The sequence below is a fragment of the Mirounga leonina genome, unplaced genomic scaffold (genome assembly GCF_011800145.1).
Source record: "Mirounga leonina isolate KUSES-001 unplaced genomic scaffold, KU_Mleo_1.0 Mir_174, whole genome shotgun sequence".
In the NCBI taxonomy this organism is placed as follows: Eukaryota; Metazoa; Chordata; class Mammalia; order Carnivora; family Phocidae; genus Mirounga; species Mirounga leonina.
Genome location: NW_023270451.1, coordinates 19,238,382 through 19,251,710, shown reverse-complemented (window position 1 = coordinate 19,251,710; position 13,329 = coordinate 19,238,382).

Here is a 13,329-nt window from a genome sequence, read left to right as displayed (position 1 = left end):
GATTGGAGTGTTTAGTCCATTTATATGCAAAGTAATTGTTGATAGGTATGTACTGCCACTTTGTTACTTGTTTTATGGCTTCATTTGTAGCTCTCTGTTCCTTTATTCTCTTGCTCTCTTCTCTCAGAGTTCGCTGGCTTTCTTTAGCGATATACTTGAATTCCTTTCTCTTTATTTTTTGCATTTCTATCACTGTTTTTTGATTTGTGCTTACCATTAGGTTTGTATACAATATCTTATGCATATAGCAATCTATATTAAGTTGATGGTCACTTAAGTTTGAACCCATTCTTTAGTTTTATCCCTCCACATTTTAGGTATATGGTGTCATAATTTATATCCTTTCATTTTGTGAATCCCTGGACTGATTTTTATAGATATACTTCATTTTACTGCTTTTGTGTTTCCTACTTTTCTTACTCCTGCTTATGGTCTTTCCTTTCCATTGAAAGAATCCCTTTTAACATTTCTTGCAGGGCTGGTTTAGTGGTCATGAATTCCTTTAACTTTCATTTGTAGAAACTCTTTATCTCTCTTTCTATTCTGAATGCAAGCCTCGCTGGATAGAGTATTCTTGTCAGCAGTTTTTTTTTTCTTTCAGCATTTGAATATATCATGCCATACTCTTCTGGCCTGCAGAGTTTCTGCTGAAAAATCAGCTGATAGTCTTATGGGATTTCCTTTGTATGTGACTGTTTTCTCTTGCTGCTTTTAAAATTATCTCTTCATCACTACTTTTTGCCACTTAAACTATTATGTGTCTTGGTGTGGACCTCCCTGGTTTGATTTTGTTGGATCTCTATGCCTCCTGGAGCTGGATATCTGCTTCATTTCCCAGATTCAGGAAGTTTTCAGCTTCTTCAAAACAACTTCAACAACTTCAAAAGTGTCTGAGAGGACAACTTCAAAAGTTTCATTTCTTCAAAAACATTTTCTGCCCCCTTTTCTCTCTCTTCTCCTTCTGGGATCCCTATAATGCAAATTTATTATGCTTGGTGGTGCCACTGAGTTCTCTTAATCTATTCTCATTCTTTATTATTTTTTCTCTCTCCTGTTCAGCTTGGTTGCTTTTCATTACTCTGTCCTCCAGGTCACTGATCCATTCTCCTGCTTCCTCTAGTCTACTGTTTATTCCCTCCAGTGTAATTTTAATTTCAGTTATTGAGTTATTTATCTCTGGTTCTTTTGGTGTTTCTATCTCTTTTGTTGAGGGTCTCACTGAGGTCCTCCACTCTTTTCTCAAGCCCAGTGAATATCTTTATGACCATTACTTTAAATTCTTTATCAGGCATATTACTTATATTTTAGTTAGCTCTCTTGCTGTGGTTTTGTCCTTTCATTTAAGACATATTCCTGTATCTCCTCATTTTGTCTAATTCTTTGTCTATTTCTATGTGTAGGAAAGTCAATTCGATCTCTTACTCTTAAAAGTAATGGCCTTATGAAGAAGAGGCCCTGTAATGTCAATGTGCACAATGTTCCCTGTTCACTAGAACCTGGCACTTCAGGGGTATCTCCTATGTATGTTGCACCCTACTATATGTACCCTACTATTGTGGCTAAACTGTATTTGTCTTCAGTCCAGTCATCTGCAATGTCTCTCTGCCTGTTGCAGGCAGTTTTGCTCCCTATGTCATTAGTGGACCAGTCTGGGGCTGCCTTGGGCTTGAGTTGAGTCAGATCAGGCATTTGCCAGAAGTGCAACAGCACCAAATTGCAGGACGCTCTCCCTGTGTTGTCTCCTGAGAAGCTTTCATTGACAGGCAGGGCCTGCAATTCTGGCCCTTGTTGGGGCTGCCTGCCTACTGCCAGGCTTGTGGCACTGCTCTGGATGGACTCCTACCAAGGGTGTGTTGGAGGGGGTGGGTCTGCAAGAGAACTTCGGTGTGGGGTGTGCACTGTTAGTGAAGTTTGCACTAATCTGCTGCAGGAGGGGACCTGCAGCCACTGGAAAACTGCTGCCCAGGCCAGGATGGAGGGAGCGGGTCCACAAAAGAGCATGGGGGTAAGGTACACTGTTAGCAAGCTAGGTAAAGAGTGTTTGCAGTCCACTGGTTCCAACAGCTGTCCATGTATCTAGGCTGGAGGGGCTGAGAGAGGGAAATGGCATCCACCAGCTCCTCTATTCCTAAGGAATTCTCCAAAGATCCCTGCCCTTCCAGCACAACTCTGAGATTAGTAAACAAATCTCCCTCCCACATACCCCAGGCATTTTTCAAACTGCTGCTTCTATGCTGTGTCTCAGCAGGGCTGTTTGTTGTGCTGTGTCTTTAAGGGCAGGGACTCAGTTTCCTCCTGCTCTCCAGCTCTGCCAGAGCTGAAGTTGCTGTTTTTTAAAGTTCCAGGTGTTAAGCCCCACTGATTGTAAGAACTCATGAAGTTAGGTTCCTCTGGTTTTCAAAGCCAGATATTATGGAGATTCGCCTTTCCAGCCTGGGTCCCCTGTGCCTGGAATGCTTGATGTGGGGTCTGCTCCTCTCCTCTCTGTGTACTCTGCTGTATCCTCCCTCCCTGCAGACAGTCTCACAGGTCACTTTGGCTCCCAATTGTGTCTCTGCCCTTCCTACCTTCTTCAATGTGGCCTCTTCTCTAAATTTAGCTGCAGAGAACCTGTTCTGCCAGTCTTCAGGTCCTTTTCTGGGTTATTTACACTGATGTGGATGTTATCTAGGTGTATCCATGGGACAAGGTGAGCCTAGAATCCTCCTACTCCACCATCTTCCCCGGAATTCCCAGATATTCCTTCATTCATTTAAATTCATCATGTGGATATACCAGAGGTTTTTTTAAATCCATTCACCTGTTGATGGTCACTTGAGATGTTTCTAATATTTAATTTTTATTAATAAAGTTGCTCAAACACTTATGTATAAATCTTTGTATAAACATGTGCTTTCTTTTCTCTTAGGTCACAGATAAGTGCATGTTTAACTTTTTAAGAAACTGCCATGGTGTCTTCCAAAACAGTTGTACCATTTTACATTCCCACCAGCACTGTAGAAGATTGCTGGTTACTGTACATCCTCCACAACACTTGGTACAGTCAGGTTTTATCAATTTTGGAATTTCAGCCACTCTAATGGGTGCAAAGTGATTTGCATTTCCTAATGGCTAATGATGTTGAGCATCTTTTCATGTTTTTTTGCATCCATATTTCTTCTTTAGTGATGTGTCTGTTTAAATCCTACCAATTTTTATTGGGTTGTTTATCTTGCTAATTAGTTATAAGATACATATTTTGCAAGTATTTGCTTCTAGGCTGTGGCTTGACTTTCATTTTCATAATGGTGTTGTTTTGAAAAGCAAAAGTTTTTGGGGCACCTGTTGGCTCAGTCAGTTAAGTGTCTGACTCTTGATTTTGGCTTGGGTCACAATCCCAGGGCCATAAGATCAAGCCCCATGTTGGGCTCCAAGCTCAGTGGGGAGTCTGCCTGAGATTCTCTCTCTTCCTCTCCCTCTGGCCCTCCCCCCTTTCAAATAAATACATTTTTAAAAAGAAAAGAAAAACAAAAGTTTTTAATTTATTGACTTCTTATTTTGAGGTTTGGACTTTCAGTGTCATATTTAAGAAGTCTTTTACCAAATCCAAGGTCACTAAGATTTTTTCCTATATTTTCTTTTAGAAGTTTTATAGTTTTAACGCTTACATTTTAGACTATGATCCACTTTGAGTTAAATTTTGTATATGATATGAGTTAAGGGTTAAGGTGCATTTTATTTTTGCATAAAGCTACCCAATTGTTCCAGCACCATTTACTGAAGAGATGATCATTTCTCCATTAAATTGCCTTAACTACTTTATCCCAAATCAACTGACTATATAGAGACTCTCTATTGAGTAGAAAGTCTCTATTAAGTAATCTACTGCACTGATCCATGTATCTATCTTTACTCCAATACCATACTAATTGTCTATGTAAAAATCCTACAAAATCTCCAATTTAGTATAGAAAAGACAGGTGATTTAATAAATTATATTGGTATAACTGGTTAATATAAAGAAATATAGTGAACTCCTTATCTCAAACTGTATGTAAAAAGCAATTCCAAATGGAGTAATGCCTAAAGAAAAGCAAAATTTCTAAACTTTTAGGAAAAACAAGGAATGTTTTTATGACTATGGGGGTAGTGAACAACTTTGTAAGTAAGACACAAAAAGTGCAAACCATAGTAAAAAAAAAAAAACAAAAAAAAAAACCTGACAAATGTGACATTAAAATGAAAGCTTTTTGTATGATGAAATTTACTATAAAGATAAAATATAAACTACAGACTTCCACAGTTACATGCAACACATAGGACTGACCAAGTATTTATAACCAGAATATATAAAGAATGCTATAAATCAATAAGAAAAAGGCAAACAACCTAACAGAAAAATAAGCAAGGGATATAAAGATGCATTCACAGAAGAATAGAATGTTCAATTAACATTAAAAGATGTCAACCTCAATTTTAATCAGATAAAAAAGCTCAGATTAAAACAATAGCCTTATAAATTTCACCATCAGATCAGCAAAACTTCAAAAGCTTAAATTAGCCTAGTACACTGATTCTATCACCTCCAGGAATTTGGGTCCATATGTTACAAAGAGAAAATCTCACCATCTTCACCAGCATAGTCCAAAAACAATGTTATAAAAATTTTCCCACTGGACACATTTGGAAGATCTATAGTAAATAAGAGGAACAGTCCCAATGTTCGTTGAGCATAGGCTTTTGATCCTTTTGGTCTCATTGTTTTTTTTTTTTTTTTATTGGAAACTATTTTATTTTTTCAATTTTTTATTTAAATTCTAGTTAGTTAACAGTATTATTTGATTGATAAGTTTACTCACTGCTTTCTAAAGAACACATAGATATTTTCCCCCCAATTTTCCTCCCTTAATTCTGTCTGGTTCTTCATTCTCCTCAGTTCTTGTGAATTTTTCCATGGATTTCTCTAAAAGGCAAAGCAAGCAAACAAATAATATATCTCTTTCATATGTTTCATTTTCCCACTCTCTATTATAAAGTTTTATATTTCATCACGGGCAGATGTATTAAGCAGCTTGAGTATGTCAGTTCTTTGAGAAGTAAACTAAGATGCCCTGTAATTTGGCTTAGCATTTGATGTACATAACCCTGACAGACACATGGCCAACAAAAGTAAATTTTCTTAGAAACAAGCAGTCTATTTCCACTCCCTTTCTCCCCTGATAGTCTTATTTTCCTCCAACCTTCCTCCCACCTCTGGTCTTCCTTGATCTCCACCTCTAGAATCACCACATATTACCCCAAGGACAATTCTTCTCCCTTCATCCTTTTCTGTACTCTCATTTCTCACCAGGTCTATTCTCCCCTCACTTGCCCTCTCAGACACAGACTTTGACATCTCTTTCTTTCCCTTCAGTGAGAGACATAGAGCGCTGCACAAGAGACAATGTAATAGTTTTAAGACACAGACTTCAGACTCTGGATTCAAATCTTGGCTCTATTAAATAAAACATGTGCAAAGAATTCATAGACTTTTGACAGTTTAGTGCTAGAAAGGTTTGCAGAGCTTATCTCATTCAATGCACTCCTTTCAAGATGGAGAAAATGAAACCCAGAGGGATTACATGATTCACTCAAGATCATTCACCAAGATGAACGCAGAGATAGAATAGAACCCAATCCCTTAACCCTCATCTCAACTCTTGCCAATCATTACTTGAGAGTGGGCTGCAAACTTGTCCAGAGTCAAAATCACTACATGCACTGTAATAGAACGGTTTTAAAAGAGATATACAGTAATTTCCTCACAAAATTATTCCTAACTACATCTAGTAGCCTAAAGATGTTAGCACACAATGTTCTCACCAACAAGATTAAATTCTTATAGGTAACTATTACAATATTTGGGAATAAATGTTAGTAGATTTATAACATTATTGAGTTTTTAAAACAAAAGAGGAAAATATTTATATATTTGGCTATGTGAAAATTTAAATTTAAATCTGGCAGAAGACATCACACATAAGAATTTTTTTAAGTGAGACAAATTAGGAAAAAATGACAGGCTATATGACAGGCAGTGAATTGATAAACTTGATAGATAACAAATTGTTACAAATTACCAGGAAAAACATGAAGACCCCAGCAGAAAAAGAGGGAAGGGGTATGTACAAGCATGTCCAAGATAAAAAAAAAAACACACATAACCGTTAAGTAGAAGGAAAGTTTCAATCCACTAATATTTAAAGAAACACATCTTAAAACAATGAGATATGTATTTATCTCAAAGAATGCCAAAGATTTTAAAAGTAATAATATCCCACACCTTGGTTAGGGTGTGGAAAAGGGGACCTTTCTTTCATATATGCTGTTGCTGTGAGCCTAGTATTGACACAACTTTCTTGGAGGGCAGTTTGGCAATTTCTATGAAATTTCTATGAAAAATTCTATGAAATTTTTGACCCAAAAATGCCACTGCCATGAATTTATCTTGTAACAATATTTACCCAAATGCCTAAAGATATTGTTGCAAAGATGTACACTGCAGGCTAGGTTGTGGTATCAAAAACTGGGGAATAAACAAAATGTCCACCCGTCAATGAACAGTTTAAAAATAAATAGACCTATGCATTCCTGTGTCATGCCCTACTGTTTTAAAAAGAATGAAGTTGGTCTAAATATAGTACCTGGAGAAGTACTAATGACACATAAAGTGAAAAGGCTAGGTGTAAAGCAATATGCATAGAGTGATCCTATTTTGTAAAAGTGGGAGGAGAGCAAGAGGTGTTTGAAGGTACATGGAAGAAAGTTTTACTCACAATCTTTAGTTAAAATGACAGAACTGAGGGCACCTGGGTGGCTTGGTTAAGCATCCGACTCTTGATTTCGGCTTAGGTCAGTCTTAAGTTCAAGCCCTGAGTCGGGCTCCATGCTGGGCATGGAGCCTGCTTAAGATTCTCTCTCTCCCCCTATCCTTTTGCCCCAACCCCTCACTCCTGCTTGATCACACGCGCACTCTCTCTCTCTCTTTAAAAAAAAAAAAAAAAAGACAGAACTGAGCAGAACTAGTATAAGCTTAAAAAGGTGGTTTGGCTCGTATCACCATGAACCTGTAAGTAGAAGTGACCCAAGAGGTAGCTGGATATGGGGGCTCAGGCAATGTCCTCAGTTTCTCCACTGATTCTGCCTCCATGTTTTGTCCTCATTCTTTTTCATCCCAGACAGCTGCCTCCCTCACCTAGTTAAAAAATATGGCCAATGGCAAGTGAACTTCAGATCTTCCTGAGAGAATGATCTGCAAGAATAGGAGACAGAATTTTCTGTTGGTTCTCACAAAAACCCCAGGGAGGGCTCTGACAGTTTGCTTCCAAGCCAGTGAGGGATCAAGCCCTTTCTTGAAGCAATGACTGGCCAGGGTCAGGGCTCATTCTCAAAGACAGTGAGGCTCCTGATTCCATCTCTGGGAGCACTGGGGGCACAGACTGGAGGTCAGTGGTTCCTTACAGGAAAGAATTCTGGTACACAACCTGTGTCTACTACACAATGGACATCTTTAATAACAGTAACTTTAGGAAGTAGGTTACTATTGAAATTGAAAAATGCAAAGGCTAGGACTACAGAAAATAGGGTTAAAAAAAAATCCTCACCCCTGATTAGGTGTGGCTTTTAAAATTTAAAACAACAAAGAACACACACACACACACACACACACACTTTTCCATTATTTGGTGAAAATGTGCCTGATGTTGTTCTCAGCAATGAAGTAGTTAATTTCTTCTGGGAAGATACCAGAAAAGGAATTTTTATTGAAGAGGCTGATTCAACCTTTTCTGTGAGCATAGACTCAGATTTTGTGAGATGAGTGGCAGGAAGGCATAGGCCTGGGGTGAGTGCTGAGATGGCTCTGTGTGAGCTTGTCCTGGAGCCCCCCTTGGGGCAGGAGGACTGAGGGTAAGACCAGCCTTATGGCTCTCCCGCTGCCCCTGGGTTTTCTGACAGCTTCTAAACCACCTGTAAAAGTCCCCAAAATAGATTTCTTTCCAGAAACCAATTAGTGCACTCTCCCTGCACACTAGCAGTTGAATGCTTTCTTTTCTCCCTTCTGCCCCCACCATAGGCACGTAAAGAGAAACCAGGAATGCAAGGCCTAACTCATTAGTCTAGATTCCACAAATCCAGCATTTGAGATAAATCAGTTAGGAACTATAATGAAGTTCCTGTATTTATTATTTCTGAATAGATTGATTTTGCAAATTATAGAATGAATAAGACTGCAGAGGAATGAGGAAAGCCACTTTACAAGCATCCCTCACTATTTCAGAAGCAACCAACAGGTAATCAACTGATAAATCAATGACTATAAATCGCTGCTGCCTACTCAAATTCTTTTTAATCTTCTCCTACTGGACACTTTGTAGCCTGATTTCTAGTTACTATACATCAAAAGTAATAAGATATAATTCAGAATGCTTTACTAATTCAAATTATTGGAGAGTTTTTATTGTAGGATGGCTAAGACTAGTTTTCAGATGTGATATCTGGCATAAGTTAACAGTGGTTAAGGCTTTTGAATCAAATAGTTATGGCTCAAGTCTGGGATCTACCCTTTAATACTACCATGGGCAAGTTGCTTCTTCAAATGAACCTCAGTTTTCTCATCTGTATGATGGGATAATAATACCTACCTTATGGAACTGCTGTGAGGACTAAGTGGCAAGCTTGGCACATAGTAATTCATCAATAAATATTAGCTTTTAATCTTTCTAGCCACATATTTTATTTTAAATGTACCTGACTCTCCTAGGTCCCCAAGACATTTCCTTTTTAAAATTTTGGTTTAGTGAGAACAGAATAGGGTGAGTACAGAATAGAGCAGGCCCTAAAGACACATGGGCCAAACGCTCAACTGGACACTTCTTTGTTCAGTACAATAGCTCATGTAGCATCTGAAGGAAAAAAATATATCATCTGACTCAATCTTTCAATTTCTCAGTTCATTGATTTTACAGCATCTGGGGATTCTTTTCTTAAGAAAGCAACCTCCTCCATAGAATTAGGCAGTACAGGTATCCCCCACTTTTCGAAAGTTCATTACACCAATTCACTTTTACAAAAGACCTACATTAATACCTGTTTTCACCAATCAAAAGAAATCTGAAAAGGGTTTTTGCCTTAATGAAAAAAAGGAGAAAAGCAAAAACTAGCATTCAGTGTTTGTTCTGCAGTGGAGCTGTGACAGAGGCAGCACACACCTGGAGCAGCGAGCAGCGAGGGGTCCCACCAAGCTCCTTCCCTGGGAACTATACTTCGCATTTCAGCATCAAGCCACCACAGCTTTGAACAGTGTCTGTGAGCATTTGTGCTTTATCTCAATTTATTTTATGTGCCAGTTAGCAACATGTGTCCTTAAGTATTAGAAAAGCTGAATAGAAGGTTAGGTTTTGGATTTAGGAACGCTCAAAGATTTTTCCATATAAATTAATGGTAATTGCTTCTTTGCTTTATGCCTTCTCAGCTTAGAAAAGTTTTCAAGGGAATGCTCTACTTTCAGATAGCAGGGGAAACCCGTATTTTAATCTCTTCAAACCTGGAGAAGTACACCAGCACAGACAGTTCCCATTTCAACATCCTAGTGTAGGGCATGTGCAGGCAGTGTTTACCATAGACAACACTGAGGGATGAGCTAAGAAATCACGAGGCAGATCAAGCAACTGCAATAAAGTAGAATAAGTGGCAAGAAAGCAAAATAATAAGTGACAAATTGGGAAAAAAATATTTGGCACACACATAACAAGTAAAGGCTATAAGTTACTAAATGCAGAATATAAAAAATGTGAAAGAGAACCTACAAACCAACCAGAATGTCAAACAGTACAACAGAAGAATGAACCTAGGTTATTTCCTGCCAAGTCACAAAAGAAATTCAAAGGGTCGAAAACATACGAAAAGAAGCTGAGCCTCGGGGCGCCTGGGTGGCTCAGTTGTTAAGCTTCTGCCTTCGGCTCAGGTCATGATCCTGGGATCCTGGGATCGAGCCCCACATGGAGCCCCACATGGAGCCCCACATGGAGCCCCACATGAGGCTCCCTGCTCAGCGGGGAGTCTGCCTCTCCTTCTCCCACTCCCCCCGCTTGTGTTCCCTCTCTTGCTGTGTCTCTCTCTGTCAAATAAATAAATAAAATCTTAAAAAAAAAAAAAAAAAAGAAGCTGAGCCTCATCAGGAATCTGGGAAATTCAAATGAAAGCACATTGGTTCACCACTTTTGACTATAAGATTAGCAAAAGTTAAAAATATTGATAAATATCTAACATTAAGAATTTCAAGAAACAGGTATTCTCTTAAATGAATCATATTTGTTTTCCATTGCTGTAGTAACAAAATGTGACAACCTTAGTTACTTAAAAAACAACACAAAACTGAGGGTTCTAGAGGGGAGGGGGGTGGGAGGATGGGTTAGCCAGGTGATGGGTATTAAAGAGGGCACGTTCTGCATGGAGCACTGGGTGTTATGCATAAACAATTAATCATGGAACACTACTTCTAAAACTAATGATGTAATGTATGGTAATTAACCTAACCATAAAAAATTTTTAAAAAACACAAAGTTATTATCTTACAGTTCTGTACGTCAGAAGTCCAATACAGATTTCAGTGGGCTAACATCAACGTGTCACCTGGGCTGTATTACCTTCTGAAAGAGGCTCTAGGAGGGAATCCATTTCCTTACCTTTTCAGCTTCTAAAAGATACCAGCAACCTGGCTTCCTTCATTCATCATTAAAGCCAGCAATGTTGTATCTCTCTGAGCATTCTTCTGTAGTCACATGACCCTTTCTGACCACAGCTGGGAAAGAGTCACTGCTTATTTAAGGATTCTGGTCATCAGATTAATCTCCCTATTTCAAGGTTCTTAATCTTAATCACATCTACAAAGTTCTTTTTACCAGCTAAGGTAACATAGTCACAGGTTCTCAGAATTAGGAAGTGGACCTTTTTGAAAGGGGGCATATTCTGCCTATCATACTAATAGAGATAGTATACCCTATTTGGATGACAGTTCGGCAGTATATGCATACCCAGCAATTGATATTGAAAATCTATCCTACAGAAACACATGCACATTTGCATGAAAGTGTATGTCCAAAGATGTTCATTGTAGCATCATTCGAGAAAGCAAGAGATTACAACAAATAACATTAAAAGGATATTTAGGTAAATTATGATATGTCCATATTATACCACTAGGTAGCAGTTAAAAATATAGGTAGATATGTGCTAATATGAAAAGATCTCTAGAATATATGGTTAAGTGAAAAAGAGAAAAGAAAAAAGCAAGTTGAAGATATACTAAAATAAAAATTTTAACTTAAAGTTTAAGAATTTGGAAAGTGTCTGGAAGGATCCCCACCAAACCTCTGAGAAGTAGAATGGAACTGAGGATGGGGGGAAGGGGGTATTCACTTTTTCTTAGAGAGAAAGAGAGAAAGAGAGAGATCTACATCTCTGTATCTGTAATGTTTGAATTTTCCTAGGATTATATTCACATATTACTTGTATTTTTAAGATATTAAATTGTTTAAAAAACAAAGTGTGCTGGACTCTAAGTCATGAGCATAACTGTGTGACTTGAGCTACTCTATTCCTCTAGCCTTGAATGAACTAAGTCTGTAAATTTAAGTAGTTGAACGCGAGGACTTCTAAATTCCACCTCTAGATTTTATGATTAGATGTAGCAAAAAAAAAAAATTAACTCAAGTTAGTAGTATTTTGGTCATTTGTGAAAAGGAAAACAGTAATTTCTTTATTGATTTTTTAAATAATGTTCTAAATTTTCTGGAATGGTCTTGACTTTAAATATTTTAAACTTTTGATCCTATAAGTATATTAGTATTTGTCAAATTATATGATTCCATTAGGATTCAGAAAATATATCCACAGGCATTCTAATGCACTGCTGGTGGTAATGTAAATTAGCACTTCCTTTCTGAAAAGCAAATCACAACAGGTGAAAACTTTAAAGCAGTTTAATCTTTGATTTAGTAATCTCACACCTATAACTTTGTTCTAAGAAAAAAATAGAAGCAATTCCAAAAGTCCAAAATAGAGAAATGGTTCAATAAATGAAGCAGTTTGCACCTTATCATACAGTCAATGAATATATCTCAAAGAAATGTTTTTAATACAGGGAAACTTATAATCAAATTTGAGTGAAAAAATAAAGAGAAATATGTATGTATTTCCTGTCCACTATATAGGTTTTATGCATATGGGCTTAAAATAAAGACTGGAAGGGAATGTACCAAAATGTTAATGGTGATTTTTTAAAAATACTTTTGTGATTTTTTAAAATACTTTTAGGAAATTTCCAATCCTTCTACAGTGAACTAGTGTGACTTTTATAACAATAAAATAAAAGTTTAAATGGTCTCTCTACTTATAAATTACAATAAGCTCTTCAAATGAAAAATTTCACTAAGAGTTTATAGAAGAATCACGAAGTACCTTAACATTTGGAAAATCATCTCTTTTTCTTCCTTCCTTCTGCTTGCTTTGAGTTTACTTTTTTTTTTTACTCTTCTTTTTCTAGTTTAAGGTAGAAGGTTGGTTATTGACTTGAGATCTTTCTTTTTAAATATAGGTTTTTAGAGCTATAAAATTTCTTCTAAGCACCATGTAGCTATATCCCACAGTTTTTGATATGATACATATGTTCTCGAAGTATTTTCTAACCTTCCAACTTTCCCTTGTGATTTCTTCTTTGACCCCATAGTTATCCAGAAGTGTTTGGTTTTTGGTTTTGGTTTTGTTTTGTTTTTGTAACTTCCACATAATTGTGAATTTTCCAAATTTCCTTCTGGTATTTTTTTTCTAATTCAATTTTGTTGTGGTCAGAAAATATATTTTGTATGACTTAGTTCTCTTTTTTTTTTTTTAAAGATTTTATTTTTATTTATTTGACAGAGAGAGACACAGCGAGAGAGGGAACACAAGCAGGGGGAGTGGGAGAGGGAGAAGCAGGCTTCCCGCCGAGCAGGGAGCCCGATGCGGGGCTCGATCCCAGGACCCTGGGATCGTGACCTGAGCCGAAGGCAGATGCTTAACGACTGAGCCACCCAAGTGCCCCGACTTAGTTCTCTTTCATGTATTGAGACTTGTCCATGGCTAACATATGGTTGATCCTAGAGACTGTTCCATGTGAATTTGAGAAAAATGTGTATTCTGCTACTGTTGACTGAAGTGGTCTATAGATGTCTGGTTTATAGTGTTTATAGTGTTGCTCAAGTCTTCCATTTCCATATCGCTCTTCTGCCTCTTCCATCTTTTACTCAAAGTGGGATATTGAAGACCCCAACT